General features: G+C 37.1%; 1 protein-coding gene across 2 annotated transcripts in view; it reads right to left on the bottom strand.

The window, feature by feature from the left end:
- Plag1 (PLAG1 zinc finger) overlaps window positions 1–27,342 on the bottom strand; it is a 41,277-nt gene that overhangs the window by 10,485 nt on the left and 3,450 nt on the right. For both annotated transcript variants that reach the window (XM_090338636.1, XM_090338635.1), the window contains exon 2: window positions 2,719–2,818. The gene's annotated coding sequence lies outside the window, so the exon portion shown is untranslated. The remainder of the gene's footprint in view (window positions 1–2,718; window positions 2,819–27,342) is intronic.

Raw genomic sequence — 27,342 nt, forward strand, 5'->3', positions numbered from 1 at the left:
GAAATTGGTAAAGGGAGCACTATGCAAAGAACTACAATTATAATAATAAAAAGTAAGATTTTTGTTGCTTCAAAACCTGTATAAAACATCTCCCAAACACTCTGAGCTAGCTATTACTATGAAATAGGTCATATTTCCAAAGTGTTATAAGCTTTTTGTCTTATTACCAGTAACCATTTAAGTTTCTGGGGGTATAACAAAGATATCTAATATTAGTTATAAAAATGTCAACAGGGAAGGGCCTTAAAGATTTGAAAAGAATTCCTTCATTCTTGAATAATTTCATTGAAATCATGGACCTCTGTATAATGTAACTTAATTTTTAAAATCAGATACACAATAATACAGATTTTATATTTGAACTCTCAAGTACCCACCATACTTTACCTATAAATTCAAATAAAAAGGTAGAAGTTACACGTAACGTAGGAAAAGTGCTAAGGAAAGGAAGTTCAACTTTTACCAAAGCACATGCAGAGAATTAGTTTTAAGCCATCTCAAAGGACAGTGTACTTAAAATATGGGCTTGTGTTATATATAAAGAGGCATAAATGTGTAATGCATATGCGAGTGCTTAAACATACATGCAGAGTCCTACAAACAATGTAATGAAAACTGAATCCGCTCTTGGATTAGTCATTGTATACACCATCACCATATCCTCTCTGTTATGCCTATGTGGCTGTCCAGAATAAAATCACATTCAAAACCACTATGCCTAAAGAGCTGAAGACCAGTCCCAGCTGAAATTGTCAATTCAAGGGTAGGCACTCATTTTTCTACCTCCAGAGACTCCAGGGGATCTCTTGAGTATGGAGAAACCTGTTGGGTTCTTAGTACACCCAAATTTCCAGAACATTTCTGTCTGTAAATGCTCTTCCAATAATTCTTTGGGCATATGTAACCTATTTTGATAGTGACTGGTTTAAAAATAAACAACAAAGTTCTACAGGAAGGAAAAAATAAAACTTTAATTCTAATTCTTATTATGATTTGAGGTACTGGGCCTAGTCCTTGAATGGTTCACTACTTCAAGTGGCTCACTATATGAACCACATCTCAAGCTCTTTCTTTGTTAGCTATTTTGAAGAAGTCTAGTGAACTTTTATGTCTGGGTTAGCCTCAAGCAGCACTCACTCAGATCTTAGCACCCTGAGTAGCAAGGATCACAGCTGTGAGCCACCAGTACCTGCTAACATCTTTCTTTCCTTTTTTATTATTTTGGTCGTCATGGCTCTTGAACTCTGTGCCTGGGTGCTGTCCCTGAGCTCTTCGGCTCAAGGTTAGCACTCTACTACTTGAACCACAGTGCCACTTCCAGTTTCCTGGTGGTTATTTGGAGATAAGAGTCTCACGGACTTCTGTGCCTGGGCTGGTTTTGAACCACAACCCTCAGATCTCAGTCTCTTGAGTAGGTAAGATTACAGGTGTGAGCCACCAGAGTCCGGCTAAAATTCTATTTCTTTAAAGTTGATATCCTTCATGTGAAATTGAAATGTGAGGACGACACTGAAAATGTCAGAGAAACAATTCTGAACAGTCACAGGTACAGGAGGATCAAAAAGGAGAAAGTGTGCATAAATGGAGTCTGGTTTAATATTTCCTTTTCCCCCCCTAGCTACTAAAAAGGTAGCTTCAATAATACCATTTAAATAATGAACACTGATTTTTTTTTTTTGCCAGTCTTGGGCTTTAGCTCAGGGCCTTGAGCTTTCTCAAGGTTAGAGCTCTACCACTTGAGTCTCAGCACCACTTCCAGCTTTTTTCTATGCATGTGGTACCAAGGAATAGAACCCAGGTCTTCGTGCATGCCAGGCAAGCACTCTACTACGGGTCTTCGTGCATGCTAGGCAAGCATTCTACCACTAGGCCAAACACTGATATTTTTTATTAATTTTTTTCTAGTATACAAATGGATAAAAATTTACCCTAACTTGATTTTTATCTCCATAGAATATTGTGCTTATTAGAAAACGTTAGCCAGATTAATTTATGCACCTTTTGTTTTATTTTAAAGATTCCTGGCTTCCATCCTCCTTTGTACTGTCTGCTGTAAATGGAGAATGTAGAATTTGAGTCCACTCCCTGAGTCTAGAAAAAGCCACCATTTTTTCTTCCAGTCTCTCTGGCCTAAGGCTTGTGGTCCTGACCTCTAAACCTCAACCTTGTGTTTGAAGTCCTGTGAACAACTTACCTGGAACAAATAGGTATATGCCTAGATTTCCAAGTATTGCTACAGCTATTCTGTGCCACTGAGCTACATCTACATACAAGTAGGGAAATTTAGATGCATGTTTATGTGTATCCTTTCCTCAATAAAACTAGCAAATGCTCTTGTTGAAATGTGTTCCTCCCTATAGCACCTACCCCATCCTAGGAATCTAATGCTCCCGTTAGTAAGTTTATTCCCAGCATAGCTGGCAACAGGCATAGTCTACAACTCTGTAAGATTCAGGAAAAACAGAGCTTAATTAAGAGTCTATCTGGAAAAAAGGAACAAACAAAATTTTACATTAGCTATGTTTTTTGTCAGAGTGAGGATTGCCACTCTTTATCTTCCATTAGATTGTACATATTACTAAGTCCTGATAATTACAATGCATATTGACCCTAAGTGGTATGCTTGTCAAAGCTTTTAATATTACTCTTATATTACTTAGGAACTAGAATACCTGATTACCTTGAGACTCATGGTATATAAGATCAAAAGCCACCTACCTGAGGCTCTAACTCTAGCCAAGGCAATCTTATTAATAGACCAACACAGAATGAAGCATTCTGAGTGCCAAATACAGCCAAGGTAGCACCAAGAGGCAACCTAGAAGGAAAGAAAGAAGAAATATAGTTAGAAATTAGAAAAGCTAGGGTCAATCTGGTTAACAGCATATAAACCTAATTGTTTACTGCTATTCTTTGTATATATCATTTATACTTTATACTTTATTGAAAAATTAATCTTGTATCCTGCTAGAAATAAATGTGAAGCAAAGTGTTTATGGTTTACATTAAAAAATAGAAACACATCAATTTCTAATTTTGCCCTTGAATCACAGTCATTTAATTATTTTTATTTTCACTGAGTAAAATGTTACCCCAAGTTTATTTCTTATATTGGCCATTTTCTTCTTATATTATAAACAGCTTTCAGTGAAGTCTGGAGGAAATTCTGTTCCTTATGAGTGCTTCTTTGGTTTCTCAATTTTTGTTGTTGTTGTGATTGTTGATCATGGGAGTTCAACCCTGGGCCTGGGCTTTGTCCCTGAGATCTTTAGCTCAAGGCTACTGCCCTACCCCTTGAGCAACATCGCCACTTCCAGTTTTCTGGAGGTTACATGGTGAAAAGAGTTTCATGGACTTTAGTGTCCTGGCTGGCTCTGAGCCATGATCCTCAGATCTCAGCCTCCTGAGTAGCTAGGATTATAGGCATGAGCCACTGTGCCTGGCTGATTTCTCTGTTTAAAGAGAAGTCCTCAGGAGGAGGCAGAAGAAACTGAGTACAATTCATGTGCTTTTTGAGTTTTTCTTTATGATAGGACTAAAATTTACTTTCACATGAATTCCCAGGATCTTTTTTTTTTTTTTTTGCCAGTCCTGGGCTTGAGCTCAGGGCCTAAGCACTGTCCTTGGACTTTCTCAAGGCTAGAGCTCTGCCACTTGAGTATCAACAGCTCTTCTGGCTTTTTTCTAGGTATGTAGTACCGAGGAATCGAACCTGGGTCTTTATACATTGGGGCAAACACTCTACTATTAGGCCAAACTCTTTTTGATTGTGCACTAATGTAATGTAATAGACACTACTGCTGTCTACCACATACAGCACTAACCTGAATTACCATGGGTATACTGACAAGACATGATCTCTACTTTCTGGGAATTGTGTCAGAATGCACACTTTGGGTCATGTTAAGAAATGTATCTGTGAAGTCTATAAGTTAAGAAACTTTCACCAGGTGGTACTGGTAATAATTAATGTGAAATCAACAGGTAGAAACAAATACACACACACATACATACACACATACACACATACACACATACATACATACATACATACATACATACATACATACATACGCTGGTAAAAAGCTCACTGAAGCTCAGAAAAAAGTACTATGGACTTTTTTTGTCTTGAAGAATGTACTGTTAAGACAAGAAAAAGGGGGGGAAAGGAAGAAAAGATAAAGTACAGGGGTCACAATGGTTGGAATAAGTGAGCATGACCGCCAGAACTCAGTGGTTAGAATTGCACATTATTATAAGCTCTATGATGTTCCCTTGGCTGCAGTGTAGTAGAATGAAGTTTAAACATTTCCTATGAACTCAAATGAGTAAAGAACTCTAAGAACAATACTTGGGAAGATAGGTGGAGAGAAGGGATAATGGGGAGAGATTACTTGTTTCCAGGGGGCACAGAAGAAATGTGTTAACAACAGTCCAAACCTGAAGTAAACCCCCCCCCCAAATGTTTTCTACAAAAAAATCCATTTTACATAAGGCCATATAGGATGAGGTCAAACTAATGACCTCAAGGACATGGAAACAAGAGCTTAATTCTGAGTAAATATTGTTCTTAATGTACTATGTTTTTGTTTTTTTTTCTCTCTTCTCTTGTGTTGCCTTTTGGTTAATCTCATATTGTTACAGTATCTGACTTTATTACCTGGTATATTATATATATATTTATTTGTTTATTTGAAATAAGAGGGGAAAAAGATTAGGGGAGCGAGTGGGGGAGGGAAGTGGGGACAAAAACACGAGAAGTGGTATCAATGTGTGAGAAATAACACACGTTCTATCTGGCGAATGTAACTGTAACCCTTCTATACATTAAAGTAAAAGAACAAAGAAAAAAATCCATTTATATGCTTAACAAAATTAATGAAGAGATTAAGAGGAAGGAGGACAAAGTACTGGTTAACTCACCTGAATCCCAATGACCATCATCAGGAGACACACAATGAGGTCACTCCAGGATAAGGAAAAGGTGAAAAATACTACTAAGAGCTAGAGAATAGACCTACAATTCTTACCAAATGGTCTCCACGTAGGCATGAAGACACTAAAATTCCCTAAGGAAAAGAATAGGTTGGGATAGGGGAATGTGGGAATGGAGAGAAAGACAAGATCAAGGAATGAGGGAATGGAGAGACAGAAAAGCTAGTAGCCAAATGATAAGGAAATAATTTTCAACAGAAGGCTACTTCAGAATTTTGTACCTACTGAAAAGAGAATAACTAAAGTTAGGGTGATAATTAAAGGAAAACTTAGGATCCCAGGTAAAGAAGAGGAGAGACAGTGTTCTGTGCTGAGGTGGCAACAGAGCAGAGTGCAGCTTTCAGAGGAAGCAGGCAGAAATGACGACAGAGAAGAGGGAGAGATTCTGGTATTCAGTAAGAAAAGAGGCTTCTCTATACATATACAGAGAGTCTGTCTATTTATCATCTATCTATCTATCTATCTATCTATCTATCTATCTATCTATCTATCTAGCCATAACATAGAAAAGGAAGAAAGTCAACCAAACATATTCTATGAAGCCAGTATCCCTTTGGTATACAAATTGGATTTGGACACGATGAAAACCAAAAATTGTATGCCTATTTCCTTGATGAACATAGATACAAAAATTCCAATGAAATACCTGAAATTGTAACACAACATTAAAATGATCATTCACAAAGATTTTTAAAAATTTTAGATATTCAAAAGAGTATTCAACACATGCAAAACAGTACTTATTATAGCACATAAACAGCATAACAAAATCTGATCTCAACAGAGAAAAGGCCTTTGATAAAATTCAATATCCCTGCATGATAAAAGGTCTGAATAAAAGCCTTAATAAAGTTTATATATGACAAACCTACAGACATTATCATACTAAAGGGAGGAAAAATCTGAAACTCTTTCCTTTAAAGAAAGATTGAGGAAGGGGGGAAAACCAAGACGGGTGGGGGGTGTGGGGGGGGAGGGAAATGGGTACCAAGACATGTGAAATGGTATCAATGTATGTGAATTAATGCACCTTCTATCTGGCAAATATCATGTAACCCTTTTACTAATTACAATTAAAAAATGCAAAAAAAAAAGAAAGATTGAGACAATGTCCACTCACTCCACTCTTATTCAACACAGGGCTTAAACTTGCAGACAGAGTAAGAAGGCAAGAGAAAATAAAAAACAAAACTAAAGGGCTACAAACTAAAGAGACAAGTCCATTTATCCTTATTTGAATATGTTATGATCCTGAACTTACAATGAAAACTATAGAACATTGAAGAAAGAAACTGAGGGCATTAAAAGATGGAAAGACCTCCTGTATTTATGAATTGGTACAAAAAGTATTGTGAGAAAGGCTATACTACTGAAAGCAATTTATAAATTTAATACAATCTCAATCAAAATTAAAAGGCATTTTCACAGAAACCGAAAAATCATCTAAAAATTCATAAGGAAGCATAAAATACACAAATAATCTAAGAACCAAAAAAACAATCCTGGAGATATCATAATGCTTGACTTCAAATTATGCTACAGAGCCATAGTAACAAAAATAGCATGAAGACCAATGGAATAGACCAAAACACCTGGAAATAAGCTTATATAGCTACAACTATGTAACTCTTAATGAAGGCACAAAAAGCATTATTGGTGAAAAGACAGTCCTTTCAACAAATGGTGTTGGAAAAACTGGATGTCTACATGTCGAAGACTAAAGCTAGACCTGTATTTATCACCCTATACAAAAATGAATTTAAAATGTTGTAAGGCCTGAAACGTGGAAACTACTAGAGGGAAAATACTAGAAGACATAGGAGTAGGAAATGATTTTTTGATTAGGACTCTTAATTGTTCAAGAAATAGAAGCAAATGGATTGCATCAAATTAAAAGGCTTCTGCACATGAAAGAAATAATGAATGAAGAGACAGTACAGAGAAAGGCGGAAAAACCTTTTGTCAGCTCTTCATTAAAGGTTTAACATCCTGAATACATGTTCATTATCCTTAGCCATAAAGGAAACAACACTGAGACACCATTTTAACCCAGTGAGAATGACAACCATCAAGAAAGCAAACAACATATGATGGCGATAAATGGGGTGAAGTGCTTTTATACTGTTGCTGGGAATGTCAATTAGTGCAACAACTATGGAAATCAACATGGAGGTTCCAAAAACAAACAAAAACTCCCATGTGATTCTGAGATAACACACACATATATATAATATACAACAGAGACAGATGCATGCAGATTGTAACAACATTAATTCATAATAGTTAAGCTATGGAATCAGCCCAAGTGCCTGGCAATTGATTAATGGAGGATATAAGAGATACATATAGATAGTTTATCATGAAGAAGAATAAGCCAGATACCAGTGGCTCACATCTGTAATCCTAGTTACTCAGGAGTCTGAGATCTGCACTTCATAGTGTCAAGGTAGCCAACTCTTATCTACAATAAAATAACTTTTTTTTTTTAAAAAAGGGTGGAATAGAGTTGTAGCTCAAATAAATGGTAGAGGGTTAGCTTTGAGCAAAAGAAGCTCAGGGACAATATCTAGGACCTGAGTTTAAGCTCTAGGACCAGCATGGGGGGGAAAAAAAGAATGAAATAGTTTCGTTGGAAGAAAGTGGATGGAACTTGAGATCATCAGATTGAGATAATCCAAAATTTTCTTGGATTTGTTCAGAAATATAGACAATAATAATGACAAAGAGGTCCTTTGGGGACTAGCAAGAGCGCAGTAGGGAAAAAGAGGACAGATAAGGTCAACATGCACATGCACGCACACACACGCATTTCACTTGGAGGAAAACAACATAATAAACTCACAGAATACTGAGGGGAAGGAGGCTCCGAGACAGTAAAATTGATCAAAGAACATTACATATATGCATGTAAACATAATTTTTTGGGCAATCAGTTTATTTAATAAAAATTTTAAGGAAAACCCCTGAACTCCGTCCTCATTGAAGAAAGGGAGAAAAAGATATAAGGCCGCAGCTTAAATGTGAGTTGCCTTCATCCCTTACTAGGAAGGAAATGTATCTAGGCAGTTTAAGAGCCGCATTCTCAGCTGTTAAGCGAGGAGGAAGTCAATGTAATTCACCTGTTGGTTAAGACGTATCATACTACATGACTTAAAGTCTCTAGAAATACATTTCACTGGAACTGACACTTGCAGATAATAAATAGTTCTGAGATAAGTTTCATTTATCAAATACCAAAGAAAGTTCCCACTGAAGAATTTGAATTCAATTGCAGTCACAGCCCTTTGCCTTGTGATTTAAAAAAATTTTTTTTTTGCTTCACAGCTGTGCAAGTGCCCATATACAAAAACATGAGAAGGGGTATCAACGTTCGAGAAGTAATGTACCTACTACCTGAGGAATGTAATTGTAACCTCTCTAACATTACCCTGACAATAAAATACAATAAAGAGTGCTCATATAACCCTTAATTTAATTTTTTATACTGTACTTAACACATTACATGAACTATTCAACAGTTTTATAAAATAGTTTGCATTAGACATTTCTATCCAACATAGACTGATATAAGTAGGAATTCTGAGCATATTTAAGGACATAAAGGCAAAGGATGTAGCTTTATTACCAGAGCCCTTGTACGATGCTTACTTTCATGCTTAAACCTTGCAGGAATGTTTCAAAATCATGTATAATTCTAACTAATTCATACTAGGTCCACCTTGTCAAAATATAACTTTAAACACCAATATGCCAAATTTCTAACTTGTTTTCTTGTTGTCTTGCTGGCATTGATAATAAAGGAATGAAAGATATATACAATTGAAGATATACATCTGACTTTTTTTTTTTTTTGCCAGTCCCAGGCTTGAGCTCAGGGCCTGAGCACTGTCCTTGGACTTTCTCAAGGCTAGAGTTCTACCACTTGAGCCTCAGCACCATTTCCGGCTTTTTTTCTATGTATGTGGGACTGAGGAATCGAACCCAGGTCTTCGTGCGTGCTAGGCAAGCACTCTACCACCAGGCCAAACTCCTAGCCCCAGAATCTGGCCTTTTTGAGCTCTAATATGTTTAACTAAAGAGAACACAATCAATTCTTGACTATGTAACTAGGAAATAGGGGAGAAAGCCATAGACAAACATGGTTAAAACGAGTCATTGCCTGTTAGGCTGAATCACATTTGGATAATTTTTTTTAAATCTATGGACTATCCATATTGGATATGAAAGGATAAAAAATGACTTCAGAAGAAGAAAACAGCAAAGGAGCTCTTTTTTTTTTTTGCCAGTCCTGGGCTTGGGGTCAGGGCCTGAGCCCTGTCCTTGGACTTTCTCAAGGCTAGTACTCTACCACTTGAACCTCAGCACCACTTCCAGCTCTTGTCTATGTATGTGGTACCAAGGAATCGAACCTGGGTCTTCGTGCATGCTAGGCAAGCACTTTAACCACTAGGCCAAACTCCTGGCCCCAGCAAAGGAGCTCTTGTTTCTGACAACAAAGTTTTCATTTCTCAGTGATAACCTGAAGAATCTATGCTCTGTCCCAGCAGGGATCTTGCCTTTCAATGTCTAATTCTGCATACCCAATAACTAGAACCTGAATGTACACCAAAAGTATTGCATGCCTGTTGATAAGAAGAAAGAACGGGAGAAGGACAGGGAACGTTCTATCTTGTTGGCCCACTGGATGTGTGGAAGAAAGCAGTGGCCAAATCTATTTGATTACCTGTTTAAATGATCAGAAATTGACAAAATGCTTGAACTTTGAAAGTTATCCTGAATTCTCATTGAGTGTATATCTGTCAGAGATACGTTTCTTTTTCTTTATTTGACCAACTCTCACTAGATACCAGGAGGCTGCAGTCACTGCGCCACCTTGTGGCCATGTCTAGAAAATTCACTCTCTTTGATAGTCCCAGATAATTCTAGTTGCACAAAAACACCATGAGTGAGCTTGAAGAACAAGTTTAAAGACAAATCTCTACCTTTAATATCACTAAATATCTAAGTGTTTCGTAGAACACAAAGATTAAGCCTTCATAACTTCTACCATTAAGGAGCTTGTAGTCTATTAGGAGAGGTATCTGAAAACAATATTTATGATTTATTGATAACCTAAGATAGAAGGTAGAAAATGCCAGAAATTACATACAAACTATGTAAAATGAAAGCCCACAAAAGGAAAAGATTCTTCCAAACTTCAGGGAAGAGACTTTGAGGAGGAAGAGCCAAATGAACTGAGTGGACAGAGCTTAGGCATTGGATTCAAGCAAGTGAGGATGGAGAGTTAGACAGTGGGTGGCAGATACAACAGCAGAGCAGGGCAGAGATGGGGGGTGTGCAGACCAACGGAGGAGCTAGGTCTCCCTTGTTTGGAACCGATGGTGTGTCTTAAAAAAGAGCAGCAAGTATGGGTATGGAAAGCCAGGCTGGGAGAAGATACGTTGTTCAAAGGCCACTGCTTTTTCAAGTTTTAGCAGAAGGGATGGTTGTTTAGTTGTAAAATGAGGTAATTAATCTCTACCAATTAGTAGAAAAATGATATTGTGTATATTAAAGTATAAAATGGTATTGGGCATAAAGTGCATACTACAGTGAGCAACAGTTAAATAATGTTAAGCAATATTCATCAAAGTGAAGATCTTGAATGGCAGTTTATTTATAGTCCTTGGGAGCAAGAAGGAATGAAGGGTTTAAAGAGTCGGGTGAGAGAGGGGATGTGACAAGTGGTAGAGCACTGGCTTAGGCTGGATCCTTAGCACCACACATACACAAAAGTAATAAAGAACAGGATTAGCAGTAGAGAAAGTGGTCTGAGGCTAAGACATGCGACAGCAGGAGTGTGGGGAAGGAGCTGGAGTGGAAACAGAGGAGCTCCACCGCTCAGAGAAGACAACAGAGAGACCCATAGGAAGGTGGAAAGGAGGCCATGAAGCTGTTCTGCAGTTGCGGGAGCAAAAGAAAGGAGATATTTGAAGGAGAAGGCAATCTGGATAAGGGCTGAGCCTGCTTGGTTTAGTTACAGACAGGCTTTTGGTAAAATTGGAAATCACTGTCTAAGGCGAACCAGCACAGAGTCTGAGGGCTGGGGAAGGACTGCCATGGGAGAATCTGGAAATATTAAGTACTCCTAGCTCTTAGGAGAATGCTGCCCATCAAAGCAGAAGGTACAGAATGGAGACAGCTATCACTATTTCTCTTTGAAAGATGGCAGATGTACAACATGCTTAAGTGCTATTAGGATAAATCAAGTGGAGAGGAAATGTAGAATAACAGATTCAAGAAGATGGGGTACACAGTGCAAGAATAGGAAGGGGCAGACCAGGAGTGTGCAGATGCACAACCCAAGAATGTTCACTGCCACAGATAGTAAATGATTTGCTTCAGAGAGGAGATGCACATGACAATGACATACACTAATGATGAATGGGTGTTGACCAGTGGACAAAGAGGTAAAGAGAAGGAGCAAGGGCAGGCAGGGAGAAGAGAATGATAAGAGTCTGGTGCCACAGAGGACAAAAGATAGGACAGAATGTCCTCAGCACATTGAGTAAGCTAGCTGGAACTAGACTTACTGACCTGCTTTACACAGGCTACTTCTACATTGCCCAGCACAGCTCCCCAGTCATCTTCAGGTCGAAGCAAAAAGGAAGGTGGGCTGGGAATGTGGCTCAAGTGGAAAAGGGCCGGCCTAGCAAGTGGAAGGCCATAAGTTCAAACTCCAGTACCGAAGAAAAAGGGAAAAAACAAACAGTAATGAAAAAACATTAAAATAGCAAGGAGGGGACATCTTTCAGGGTGGAGGGAAGTGAAGCAGCTATCAAGCATAGTGGATGGAGTTGAACAAACTAGTGCACTAGCTGGAGCCAGCTTACGGGTGGGAAACAAGACCAGAGGGAACTCATAGAGCAAAAGAGAGGTGTGAAAGCTTAAAGTTTAGTGAGCAGAGGTAAAGGTTACAGGACATTAGGGTTCATATTCACAGGATGAATACTCTTTCCAAGCAATGATGGTAAATGATGGTATGCTGTAAAGCATTACTCAATGTGAGGTATTTTTAGTATGCACTGTAATTTCAGAGCTTCTTGATAATGACTGGGGAATAGTCCTAATACTTTAGATTTCTCAACTGACATCTCTCAGATTGCTGATGTACCAATTTGAGTCTTAAAAAAATTTTTTTTGGAAGTGGTACTTTGGATCAAGTGATAGAGCCCTAGGCTTGAGCTGAAAAGCTTTGGGACAGTGCCCTGGCCCAGAGTTCAAGACCCACGACCAACAACATCACTAAAAAAAAAAAAAAATCAAAGAAAGGTGACTTGTTGGGTAATGTGATTACCTAATGTGTAAATTTATCTGCTTCATAACTTCTAATTAATTAATTCAGTTTGGCAGGTGAATTTTTTCCTTCACTATGAAGTTGTGATATTAATATAGAAGAGCAAAGTCAATGATCATAAAGATGTCGGAGGCCAGAAAGGAGGAACGCAGGCTCTAAAGAACCAAAGCTAAAGTTCCAAATCCACACAGACCATGGGCTTTTTATAGAAGTATGTATAATGCACCTCTATGTTATAACTGGTATTTTTGGCGTAGGGAAGATTAGCAGCTCTGGATCAAAGGAAGATGTAATGACAGAGGCAAGAGGTAACTACTAAGAAGGGAAAACTTGTATGAAGTAGTGCAGAAAAGGATACATTTTAAAAAAGCTTTAGATATTGGCAGGGTTTCTTTAGGTGACTGGCCTACACTGGGGAAGTTTAAGAAATGGGAATCCCCATGTGCTACTACTAATGATGACGTCTTTCTTAGAGATCCAACTGGCCATATTACTACCAAGACAAATGAAAGAAGACAAAATAATTAACAACAAAACAAGGATATCTTTTTGCCTACTCCTTTCACATGTGAGGGGGGATGCATATAAAGGTTTACACCTAAAAAAACCAGATGCACATAAAGGTTAATGCACAAGGCATTCATCATTGCATTATTTAAGACTACAATAACCTCCACAGTCAACAACTGGGAGAAAGGTAAATAATCTGGCGATTATTCACATGAATTCAGCCACTCAGAAATCCACAGAAGTACACAGGAAGCAATCCAAGTTTTTAAAAAGTAGGATATAAAACAAAGACTTCAATTCTGTCTTTACCAGTACTACATGTTTTTAAGGAAAAAAGGAAATATTTGTTTATGTACATTTCATAAAGGGAATTCTAAAGTATTAGGATCAGAAATAAAATACTATAGAGGCATGGCAATACAGTAATCACTCATTTATTATATTCATATCAAGGGGTCTCATGATTGCTTGATTATGTCACTTAATTCAATATTTACTTCTACTGCTTTTAATTACCTCCTTATTCAATAAGAATATAACACATTGAGAAGCACAAAGCAGAATTTGTATGTTTTGGGGGTGGGAGGTGGATACTTGAGTTTGAACTTGGGACTTTGTGTTTGGTGACCAGGCACTTTACTACTTGAGCCACACTCCCAGTCCCAGAACCTGGCTCTGACATAAGGGGCTATGTCTCTAATAGTTCATTCTCTAACCGTAACCATTCAGGAGACAGATATTGGATCATTGTTCTAGGCCAGCCTGAAGGAAAAGTTCATGAAACCTTCATCTCCACCAAGAGCTCAGTGTGTGTGTGTGTGTGTGTGTGTGTGCTGGCACATGTCATTACCCACACTAAAATAGAAAACATAAAAAGGAGGATCATGGTACAAGCAGAAAGGTCTAGAAGTGTGGCTCCAGCAGCGAGGTACCTGCCTAGTAATCACAGAGCCCTGTGTTTAAAATGCTGCTCCGCCAAAAAATTTACGTAAAATTGTCAGCAAATTTTAAGAGACTGGGGGAAAAAGAAGAAGCAATAACCCATGGAAATATCAACCAATTGTTCAGTATAAACGTTATTATACTGGAATCATGCAGTTGCTTTTAAAAAAAAGGAGACAGCCATGGAGATATTAGATATTGATGATGTTAAGGAATTTTTATTTTGGGGGAGGATGTAAATAATTACTGTGAAGTCTTTACTTTTTTTTTTTTTGTGGGTCATGGGGCTTTGAACTCTGCCTGGGTACTGTCTCTAAGCTCTTCATCTTGAGGCTACCACCCTACCCTTGAACCAAGCCCCAATTCCCGTTTTAATTGGAGTTAAGAGTCTCAGGTCCTTTTGTGCCTGGGCTGGCTTTGAACCTTGATCCTCAAATCTCAGCTTCCTGAGTAGCTAGAATTACAGGTGTGAGCCACAATGCCCGGCTTAAGACTATACTTTTTGAAAATATTAAATACACACACATAGGGCATGAAATAATTTGCACATCAAAATGGTCGACAGGAGAGGAGATGAACATGGGTCATGACATAGTCAAGACTGTCTGCTGAGGTGATAACTGATTATGGGTATGAATAGCCATTCTCCTATTTTGTTCCTGTATATCTTCAAAATATTCAGTAGTGAAAAATTAAAATGTATCTCTGAAGGCAGCATTATACTTAATCCTACACAGTAAATGCACCAACCCTGTGGGTGCTCAATAAAAACTGGGTGACAGTGACAAAGACAGAAATAATTTACTTACAGTGCATGATGCTTACAACTTCTGGTAACTAAGAAAATGACAAGATCATTTTTGAACCCTTGACCCTGCCACAAAGGTCACAGGCCAGTCACCAATAGTCTACTATATTGAGGCCAAATAGTGTTTTTTAAGGGTTTGAGACTGACGTATAACACAATAACAAATAATTTTACTAGTTATGGGCTTTCTCAATATCTAAATTACTTTTAACAACAAATATTGTTTGGAAAAAATTTTAACTTTTAGGTTGCCTAGCAATCAATCATTTTGCATACAATGACTGGGTGATTTTTAACTGCACTAAGAATGAGGGGTAAATGAGTATAGAAAGATTAAAGACTATTGTCAGACTATGGGGTCCCTTATTATGTGAGAAGACAGAAGAGCATATAGACAGAACACCATTTGGTGGACTTGATGGTAGTGTATACCATATTTGCGTACACGTGTGTGTGTGTGTGTGTGTGTGTGTGTGTGTGTGTGTGTGTGTGTGTGTGTGTGTATGTGTGTGATGAGGTTTTTGCCCAATGGGACCTGGCCAAAGCCACTTTAGAATGGAGAGTTGATATAGAAGCTTGAATTGGTGTGGTTGGGGAAAGTCTGCAGGAGAAAAGGAAATGGCTGGAGAGAGATGACTATGAACCACATGGTCTGGAATCCTGAACACTGCTACTGATTGAAGACCTGTAGTCAATGGGGCTGAACATAATTCCGTATGCAGTAGAATAGGAAAAAAGACGTTGAGCCTTGGGCAGGAGGCTGAGCTTCTCAGCAGCCAAAAAAGGGGAGAGGTAGGACTACATACATGGGATTGCAGACAGTGCATATCAGATGGACTCACATTTCTCAGTGAACGTGGGGTAAAGTGACCTAGCACATTAGAGAATTGAGGTCTACAAGAAAATGATTACAACCATTATCATATTTAGCGAGAACGTCATAAAACAGAATGATTTAGAAAACAAAAAACTTGTGTGTACTTCCATGGACCAGGTACCATACAGAGATTTTCTTTCATACATTGTCTCATTTAACACCTAGCTTCTTAAATTCTCTGTGTCTATTTTCTTGTGTCTGTTACAGAACCCATTTTTAGGATTATGGGCAGAATAACTGGTTAAGTGCTCTAAGCAGAAAGCATGGAGTGAGCACTTGGTCATGTCAGAGAAGGAAGGTAAAACGCCCCATTCACAAGATGAGTGACCTGTAGTCTTTGCTCCAAACCTAGCTGCCATCCCTAGGAGACTAGCAGAGTCCCTATTCTCTCTCACTGGGTGTAAGCCGGGTGTATATCTTCTCCTCTCTGTTTATATCTTCCTCCTTTCTTGTGAAATAATATAAACAGAATTTATGCAGACATTGCCTAGACAGTCTCCCCACATGTGCCTGCCTCCCACTCCCATTGTGTTTGGATCTCTGTGTGTCTCTCTCAGGGACTTTGGGTTTCACCTGCCTCTCAGTACACTGGGGGTGGTGGTGGTGGTAGTGGTGGTATTTACTCTCCTTCATGTAAATGTTCTCCTTGTCTCTGTAGCCCCCATGACAATACTTGATGCTGTAGAGGGTCAGCTTCTGCCTGGTAGTTGTCAGGGATATGTGTATGTGTTTGGCAGAGCTTAGCTATCAAGAGCAGAGGGTACAAGGTCAGCGGGGAGCAGACAAGAAAATGATCCCAGCTATTGCTGTTTGTCTTGCACTTCACAAGTGACAAGGTCCAAAGGCCCAAATAATCCAGGCCTCTTCTTGTTGACCTCTCAGGCTCAATGCTTTCTTGGGACATCTTTCTGAAGAGTGACTTTGATCTCATGCCCCTGCCCCCCCACCAAGTGCTGCTCCATGATTGCTTAGCCTCCATTTGCCACAACTGATCTATAGTAACCCTGAAAATAGAAAGCCCTGTTCCTGAGGCATATACTATGTTCCCAGTTCTCAGAGAAATCAGGGAGCATCTGGCTCCTGTCCGTGTCAGCTCATCAAGAAAGCTGGAAATGTGTGGATCAGAAAAGTGTTCTGGAGCAGGTGAGGAGGCACAAGGAGGTGTCATCACAGCCAAGTGAAGCAGGACAGGACCCCCACAGATACAAGAAGTGACCACCTGAGGTGGTACATATCCCAGGGAGCTGTACTTCTCAAAGGTGCTATGCTCAGAGGAAGGGATGCCTTTCAGGTGCTTGGATCCTGGAGCCAAAAGCAGAGGACAGCAAGATGAGGACAGGGGGATAAGGACAGAGTAAAATGCCAGGGTTTCCATGGTAGTCCCCAACAAAGGCACAAGACGCCTAGCAGAGCAGCTTTCTGGTCAGCTCCTATCTAGCACTCTCTGCATTCAGTGTTGCTACATCGTGGCAGAGGTGCTGTGTGGAAACATCCTTCCAGATTTCTCCTGGCTTGTTCCTTAAAGCTTAGGCCCCTACACAAAGATTCCTTCGGGCAGGGTACAATAGCTCACATTACTTGGGTGGCTGAGATACAAGAAGCATTGTCTGAGGTCAGCATAGACAAAAAGTCAGAGAGACTCTATCTCAAAAAAACAAGGCAGGTATGGTGGTGTGTATGTATATACATAAAATCTAAGCTATCAGGAAGTAATTACTAGGAAGGTAGGGTGCAAAGCCAGCCCAGGTAAAGCCTTAATCTAAAAAAAAATAACTAAACTAAATACCACCTGGAACATGGCTCTACTAAGCATCTTCCCAGCAAACATAAGACTATAGGCCCCAAGTTCAAACCCCAATACAGAAAAAAACAATCCTTTGTGCGGATGTCTTTTCTGGTTGAGAGTCTATTCTTCCTGGCCTTCTTACTGTATTCCTATTGCTTGTCACAAGCTGAAGGAACTTTGCTTATTGTACTCCTCTGTTACTGAGTGTGGGATCTGATTCAGTACCTGACTCAACGGGTCTGCTGAATGCATACGAGATGGGAGGCAAGATACTAGAAGAGATAAATAGAAAAAGAGGCCCAAAGGACCAAGACAGAGGTAGAGACACAGGCTTCACTAGCCTGAAACTTTAATCAAAAGACAGGAAACTGGTATTCTGGGAGTATATATAAAGAGGGGGAGAAGAACAGAGAAGTGTGGATCCTAGGAAATGCCAACACACCAGTGACCAAGGACAGGTGGGAGAACTGTTGGCATCAGAACAAAGTACAAAGAAAGTGACAAAAAACAGTAGAAAGTAGAAAAGCAAGAGAGGTTGGAGTTTGCAACGCTGTGAATACTGCAGATCAGTTGCACAGGGACAGAATGGAAAAGACACACCGCTGCATTTGATGCCTAGAGGCTGGACATGAGGGTTCTCTTCTAGTGCAGGCTCACAGTAACTGTTAAGATGGTTGGAGAAACAACAAAGGAGGAAAAGAATAGGTGCACACAGTCTGTTCTCTCATGTAGTTTGGCACTGATGATGAGAAAGATACTTGAGGAGGGAATGGGATGAATGCGAAAGGTCTGAATTTTGTTCTGATTTCTGTTTTGTTTTGGATGTAGGAGATTTGAGCATATTTTGCAGGCAGAGCAGAAGGAATGGGAAATTTCAGGATGGGAGGGGTAACCCAAGTCAGGCAGGAATAATGGTGGGCTTCAGCTGTCCGAGAGAGTAACATGAACTGCTATGGGGTAGCACTACTTCAATCACACCAACTCAGGCACCTGGGGCCCCAAAGTAGGGCTGGGCCATCACAGTGGATAGGGCAAAAAATTTGAAATTGGATAGGGAAGGGGGGGAAACAAGATGAGGGGTGGGGGTGGGGCGGAGGGAAATGGGGACCAAGACATGAGAAAGGGTATCAATGTATGTGAATTAATGCACCTTCTATCTGGCAAATATAATGTAACTCTTCTATTAATTACAATAAAAATATATGAAAAAAAAAAAACACAGGGCAGGAAGCTGTGCCGAGGTTCCCCCAGGGTGCTCTGGGAACAAGGCAAGACATCTGGCTAGTGGGTAGAGCTAAGAAGGTGTGAGAAGAAGGTTAAGCATTGAGAACTGGTGATAGATTAGGAATGAGGCCAAGCTGGAATGTTAGTGGGCCAATTTCTCAACAGAATGAAAATCCTCATTGTGGCATTCAAGACCTGATACGTTGTGTGGCCTTCTCACTTCTAGCCCTTTAACCACCTTTCTGTTCGCCATCATGCCAACACTCGGTTGCAGGACTGAACTCCACATATACAGAGCACGCAAAGGGCCATGCATCCTCATCCTTACTTCCCATCCCATGCTCTAGAGCCATCTCCTCTAACTCCTTTCTTCCTCTTCAGTGTGTGCAGACAGTGTCCACACACAAGTACTGAACTTATAACTGAAGTTACAAGTAAATGTAGACGAGGTGGCCACTCATAACATCACTGAAAAAGTAAAACAAGAATAATAAAAATAACATCACTGAAGTCTGGACTGAAGGTTTTAGGGATGTTGAGAGTACCCTGGTGGTTTTAGCAAACAGGCACTTGATAAATGTCTAGAACTTGCTGGTGAGAATGAATGAAGCTAGTGATAAGGACCTACAAGGGACTCCATTTCAAAGGCAAAGCATTAACACTTCTGTAACTAGTTTCAACCTTCTACTTAATCTCTTCAGGATTCAGTCAACTGAAGATTTCTCACCCATCCTCTTCTACCCAAAGGTCTACAATGCCTTGTTTAATACACAACATAACCTTCTCAGGCTGCCATTCAAGGCTCTCCTCACCAGGCCTCAGTATATGAATCACATATTTTTCTTATAATGTCTAGTCTGTCTGATCATGGTGGTCACTCGAATGTCATCCTTTCTTTTGGTTATTCCTAGTTCAGGCCTTTTTTTCAAATCCCATCACAAATTCTACCTCTCCTTCATTGAATTTCTGTAGTTACTACATTCTTTATCATTCACTGGCATTTTAAAACTTTGTGCTTTCTCTTGTACATTATCTCATCATTCAAAAAGCAATTAAGAAGGAAAAAGTAGACCAATTAGGCACCCTCAAGGCACAGCTTGGAGCAATCTCCCCATTTCTTCCTCCACTTAGCACAAAAAATAAAAACAAAACACTTAAATAAAGGGGATGCAAAGCAAAACCAAACTTCCTGTCTCTTTATAGAAGGTAACCGATTATCATTCTAAAGTAGCAGTGCTGTTCTCACAATTGAGCAAAGACATGAAACTTATGTTTTAAATGTTATGTTGTATATAGTTTTGTAAGGGTCTTCCCAGCTCTTCCATGGCATTTGAAATAAGGGCCTTGCTTTCACTAGGCAGGCACCCTATCACTTGAGTCATACCTCTACCCCTTTTTGGCTTTATTTTCCAGCTAGGGCCTGCCATTTCATCACTGGGGCTGAACCACAATCCTCTTAACAGAGCAATGATTCCAGGCAGGGACCCCATATACCTGGCTTATTTGTAAAGATGGGATTTCACTAACTTTTCCCCAGGCTGGCATCGTCTCAATCTCTACTTCCCAACTAGCTAGGATTTGCTGGTAAGGGTTATCATGCCTCACAAGTTAACTGTACAAACTCTTTCACATTGCTTTATGAAAACAATGATAGCAGATGCACTTGTCTGAAGGCTGCTATAAAGAAAAAAATGAGATGAAGTAGAGAGTTTAAAAAAATTCTTCCTTTTAAGGTGATACTATAGTAGCTCTGATTCAAAAATTTAATCATATTTCCCATATCAATCAAGTTTAAAAAATTAAAGTGGTATTTATGTGTGTGAGACACACAAAGAAATCCCTAATCCCCCCCAAACTATGAAGAGCATGACATGAATATCAAAATGGAGATCTTGAACTTGGAACTTTTAATTATTATCTTTGGTGCTGGTCAGGGCCTGGGTGTAGCTCCTGAGCTTTTGTGCTTAAGGCTAACACTCTCCCACATGAGTCACATCTCTACTTCTAGCTTGATTTATTTGTTTTTGGTGGTTTAATTGGGATAAAAGTTTCTCAGATTTTTCCAGCCTGGTGGCTTTGAAGAAGATCCTCAGATCTCATCTCTCTGAGTTGCTAGGATTATAGGCACAAGGACTGGCACCTAGCTTGAACTTTGCATTTTATAGTCATCAGAACAGTATCATACACTGTACTGATCTTTCCAGCTCTCTTACGGTGGTATGATCCTCAACAGCACTTCTGCCTTAGAAACCTAGCATCTAAAATTAACTAAAATAAGCAATACTTTGAACTGCTACCATATAGAATTACATTGTTCGCTGAACTAAAGCCATTCAAAAATTCAGGAAGAAAAGCTGATTATTCTAAAATCCGATGGCTTTTCTAGAAATTTGTTTTAAGGCAAAAATAGAGCTATATCTAGCTAAAGTCCTTAGTATAAAATAAAGTTTAGGGTTATGTCTTTAACAGTCTTCTTTAGCCTAGAAAGTTTATAAACTTTTGCCAATTCCTTATGTATGGTTTAAAAATAAGTAGACATAATTTCCTAACCTGAATTATTTACTCAGAGTCAACTTTATGTCAAAAATGTTTTTCTTTTTGGGTAACAATTTACTTTATAGATATAGTAGCCTCACCAAGTGCTAAGGAATGAGTAGTTAGCTTGTTGGGTCAGTCCATTCTGAAGACAGTGTAAGAGGTAGCAGAGTTTCAGTTCCTGTACTCACTGATGCTTCTTGCATGCACATATCTGTACTTTTGATCTCACACTTGCTGAGAGAATGAGGAGAGATAGCATAGGTGAAAGCAAAGGCTTTCATATAGCCAAAGCATGTGCTGGCTGGAACACAGCATCAATACGCAGAGTATTTTGGGAGATGTAATTTAAAAGTCATGTTGGCTAGTGATTCGGGGACCAATTTAACCAATCAAGTTGAGTTTCTTTTTCTTTTAAGCAGAAACAGTCATACAGTCTCTTTCCCCTCCCCCACTCCCATACTCATTTTTGGTTTTGTTTTTACTAGTAAGAACTTCTAAGTAAACCTTGGCTAAAATTTTTTAAAAAGTAACATCTCTCATCTTTAAAAATTCAGAACTTCTAGTTTTCTTACTTGATCAGTTTGAAGGTACATTTAATAAATGAGTCCAATTCTACCTTATTTTAGGGAAATGATGTGAAGACAAAGGTATTTGAATTAAACATATTTAAAATATTTAAAACTTCTATTTAAGTATTTTAAATGTTCTAAATTTTAATTTTGTCAGCTGGAAACCGTGCTCCTGAACTTTATGACTTTTAAAATAAAGATTTAGCACAGTTTTAAACACAGAGGTAGAACACAGTTTTCAGGTTGGTTTCAGTATGTATGCCCGATTTCCAGGAGTGGTCTGCCTGACAGTGAAGCACAGCAGATGAATGCAAGGAGCAGAGGCACTGCCATACACAGGGTGGCAGCACTGAGACCAAAACAGATCCAAACAGCAAGGACCCTTAGAATAGCCACTGGAAGCTTACAAGTTTGTCAGAAAGGCTGGTGAGGAATAACAAGTTCTTAGACTCAAAGGTATTTGGGGTTGAATTGGTTGAAATTCCTTTAAATTCTGGCAGTGGTATCACGCCTTGTAGAACAGTACTCTGAGTCACCTCTGAATAGGATCAATCACACTTGTTTCCTTAAGCTGTTTTTTCTTCCTCTTCCTGCCCAAATCAGTAAAAGGTGAACTGAGTATGATCATCTAAGTACCACAGCAGAGCTAGTGTTTAAGTAAGCAATTGTATCTCTAGTGCATATTTTAAAAGGTTAACTCAAGCCTGATTGAAAATGTTCCCAGACAGGAATTTCTTCTAAGAATTATAGGATCCTGGGAACAGAAGTACTCTAAAAAAAATAAAAGTAGTTACAAAGTTACAAGTTAAAAAACAAAACAAAACCATTTGAATTGAGTTATAATGTTCAATTCAAAGGGCTTTATTTTTAAGGAAACTTCAAAAAAACTAAATTATCACTAAAAGTATTGAATATTTAGGATTGTGGTTAAAAATCTTAAATATTTACCTGAGTTCCATGAACATACTATTTTGGGCATTTAAAAAAAATTAATTGTCATACATTTATAGACTACCAGGATTCTGCTTGTATTCACTTTGTTTACACACTTCTAGGCTTCAAAATAGGTTTCAATTCAAAAACAACTCTTGATGAAATTTATTTCAACAGTAAATCAGGTTATTTAGCTAAACAGTTAAGACTTCATTTTATTTCTAATTAAGTTTATTATTTTATGGTTTGCTTTCATTTTACTTTAGGCAAATAATTGATGGCAACCCATTTTATACAGAGTGTGCTTTAAAGTATGATGTATGCTACACTTATACCTTTTCCTAACAGGTAAACTGAAGCAAATCACATTAAAACCCAAATCAGATACATGTACTTTACAAAGAATAGAAGTGAATGAGTTATCTGCATGGTAGTAGCTCTGAGGATGCTCATGTTTTATGAAGCAAGAAAAGTATATATATATACATATATATATATTTATTAACTCCTGTCCTGAGTCCTGTACTCACAGGCAAATGTTTGAAACATTTAAAACCCTTCCAAAGAAGAGTCAGTGGATTCACTTTTACCACAATGGGAACAACCTACCTTAATATATCTCTCATTCTATTCTCACGTGAAAATCATATGCATTTGATGCATATACATAGTGATATTCAAATAAAACACTAATATTAGAAGAAAAACATAAATAAGGTTGAAATTTAACTTAATTACTCCAGACAATAAAAACTAAAACATGTAAAAACATTTTTAGATTTAGAAAACAATTTTAAAGGCACAAGAAAAGCAAATTCATACATATAAGCATTAGCTTAAAATAATATATGTTAATATTCATTTTAAGGTGATAATAGGTCTAATTCAAATATATACATGTAACAATTCTCCCATACACTGCAAATTTTTAAAAAATTTAATTTTAAGGTAACAGAGCTAGATTCTCTTCTTTAGAATGAGACAGTTAAATATATCATATTTAGAAAATCCAAAAATCAACTTAAGAGGAAATTCACTCTTTCAAAAAATGGCATTTCACTTCACTGTCTATAGCTGATAAGAATACAAGCTACTTATTACAGTTGATAAAAATACAACTTACTATTGCTGATAAAATTATGAACTACTTATTCCAAACCCTTTCAAGGTATGGGGGGGTAAGTGGGCAGTATTAATTCTAAGCATGGGACATACTTCTAGGTTTGATTTCTTAAAATTCTCCTGTCAAGAACAATTTCATCAACTTGCTAATGTATCCTCAAAGAAATAAAATTGATTCCAACAGGTTCTAATTTTGCCCTGTAGCCAGAAGAGGCGAATTCCTCATTCCTTAATTGATTTCTAGTATCCTGGAATGTATGTTAACAGTTTCTAATGTCTACCTAGTAATTAGAAAAACATATATTCATTTTAAAAAGTCAAGTGGTAGTTTCTTAATTGTAACATTTAATCTGAGAATATTCTTCTATTTAGAAACTGATAGGAAATCATAAATAATCAATATGTACATATTGGTGTAAGATATTGGTGTCTAATATTGATGTAAAATAATAAGTCAAACAAATAACTGAAATTTGAAAATGAAGCTCTCCCTTCAAAATAGAGTTCAAGACTCTGAAATGTCCTATCACCCACACACTGTGGAAGATTCTGACATCTTAAAGAGCAGAAGCTCCTTGAATTCTTAAATTTTATTTTTCAACATTAAAGGCAATTTCCCCTTTAGAACATAACATTTACAGGATTAAATTCTGCTTCAAAAATTAAGTGGTAATTAATAAACAGAAAGCAAAAATGCTTTAATTAGGAGTATCTATCTAAAAACTTGAACTTGATTGAAGGAATGTTTTAATTTTTACCTAAGTGCTTTAAAGTTTAAGAAATCTATAAGAAGTACCCAATTTTCCCTAATTCTAGAAGAATAAATTATTCTTATACTGAAGTTTTAAAATGGACTTCACTATGATAAAGGAAACATTAAGCTTTCTGATAAACAATGAAGAAAATAATTTTCAATGGTTTTTAAGGCTCTCAGAATACTTGACAAAGATATACATTTAAAATAATCTTTAAAATATTTTTAAATACCAGAAAATGGCTTTTCTTATTTTTTAAAAAGAACTTCAAATAATCCCTGTAAATTACTCTTAGAAATTAATCTAGTTTAATCCAAATCTAAGACAATAAGGAAGAAAAGCTTTGTGGATCTAACTTTTAAAGATGGTTATTAATCTATAAGTTTTCATTAGAAAATATTCTCTAGTAGTTCCCACCAAAGTATCATTTCCACTTTTTAGTAAATTGGTAATTTTTGCAATATGGTTGGTTATTTTTTATCCACATAAGTTAAAATTTAAATTAATCATAAAGGTTATTTTATTCTGAAATCCTTCGCTATTTAGTTCTTTGTCATCCTTTTTGAACATTTTAGTTTACACTATGCATTGTTTTACATTTTCACTGCTTCAAACTTACTTTTAAAAGGTATTGAAAATATTTTTTGCTCTTGAATGCCTTTCCATTTATAGTTGTGTGTTTTAAAATTAGGAAAAGATTCCACTTAAAAACAAGGTAGGGAACTAATTTAAACAAACTGCTTTACCTAATAACCTAGAATATAATTTAGTAAGTTCATTCATTCTTCAGATGCATATACACTCTCAGGTAGTCATCTCAAATTCCCAACACATATTGTGGTTAGTTTTCATACTATGATTCTGAAGTAACTCTGTTTATAAGATACCCAGGGACTTTTAAATACTAACAATTTTAGTGAAATATCACATCATTGTATATTTTAGAAATGAGGTATTATTTGTTTTCTATTTTTTATAATTGGAAAAGCATTTTTAAAAAAGAGTAAACTTCTTAAGAATGACAAACACCAATAATACACAAAATCAGAAAACAAATATACTCAAGTGTCCTTGGTAATTTCACACTACCACAAGCTGGTCAATACCACCCTGGAAAAGAGGAGTTAGGTACAGATCCATATACTAAGTAAAATGCAAACTCCAGGACAAAAGGCCACTCAACATAAAAGTAAAAATCTAATTAAACCTCTGTAATAATTTTTGCTAGGCTTTCATACAGATATATCCCTCATAGCTTCAAATGTTAGTAACTACACACCAGCACTTCCATAAAACAGTGTGATCTAAAATTTTCCATTTTATTTCTTAAATTAAACTTAAATATACAAAAAAGATATAAAAGTTGCCCTGATATAAAGGACAGCAGTAACACAGTGAATTTCCAGCTCAAGCATCTCCAAAAAAAAATTAAGCAATAAAATGAATACAGAAAATCAAAGATTAGTTACCACTAAAGGATTCTTAGGGTAATAGTAAAGTGAATTCCTCTGCATGAATCCTAAAAACATAGTCAACTTTACAGTTTATCAATCTGATGTACTCTCCCTTCACATTTAATTTATTTGTAAATACTTCTCCAAGGTTACCTTAACACTTACTAATCAGTTAAATATGCTGCCTACATTAATTCCTGTTAAAATTAAAGGAATTAAACGTTCACTTCTATTATATTCTTTTAGCAATGACTGATACACTTTAACCAATATTCAGTGTTTGAGAAAAGGTGTTTATCAGATTCTTAAAACATTTAAAAAATGGCTCAAGGGATACTTTACAGCCATTTCACCTCAAACATATTCATTATCTTAAATTTTACTGAATAGACTCAGTTTTCTTCTTCTGAAGCTCTACATTCCTTCAAATAACTAAAGAATCCAATACTTTTATCAACAGAAAGAACAAATATATTCATTTTATTACACATTTGCAAACACATCCCAAAGAAAATGTATTCAGGCGGTGTAGGTAAATTTATTTAATAATTTTCTTTTATGTGCATCTGTGTTTTATATGTGTGCATTTGTGGGTAAAACAGGTAATTCTTCAGAAGTTAGTTTCTCAAATAATAAAATTCTAGATAAAAACATTCCTAGAAGAGCATTTTGATCATAACTTAAGACAAATTACTGAAACAAACTTCAAAGACAGACACCCATATGTTTCAGTTGTCTGTCTTTTAAATTTTCAGTTAACATAGGAACATTACATCTAATTTAGAATATAATAATTTAATCCTCATAAAGGTAAATTTCCAGAACACCACACCAAAATATAGGTAGTAAAAAAACAGGCTTATTTTTAAAATGAAAGAAAAATCCTTTTTATTTCATGGTTAATATTAAAACATCATTAAAAATTTTAAACTCTGAATGAAAAGCAAATTGGCTAATTTACTTAGCTATAAAATACCTGGTTCTTAAAATGTTTTGGTTACAATGAACATACAGACAGAAAATTTTATCAGTATTAGCCCACATATATAAATCATCCTCCACAGCAATTAAACTTCATAGAATGTTGAAAAGTAAAACAGACATCTGAATTTCAAGTAAGAATCTCAATCTGTGAGATTCTATTTTTAAGTGAAGAATTCGGGGTATAAAATATTCTTAGGATATTTCTGCAAAATGAGATACAGATAAATGTGCTCAATAGATAATACACCTAAGGCATCTATAAACCTCAATCAATTTAAATTCCACGTTGTGCTGAGTCCTATTGAATAAGATTCTCTAAGAAATGATAGATTTTGTATATGTGCACTGTCAGTGAATTTTTTTAATTCAGACATGTGGCTAGTTGTGTAAAACCCAAACATGAAGTTTTATGTCTCTCTGTGTGAAAAACAAAACACAAAACAAAACAAAAAAAATCACAATACCAGCAGTATAATTTAGGCTGATAATAAAGGAATTTGTCCAAATAA

This window comes from Megascapheus bottae, chromosome 9 (genome assembly GCF_031878675.1).
Source record: "Megascapheus bottae isolate mThoBot1 chromosome 9, mThoBot2.hap1, whole genome shotgun sequence".
NCBI lineage: Eukaryota > Metazoa > Chordata > Mammalia > Rodentia > Geomyidae > Megascapheus > Megascapheus bottae.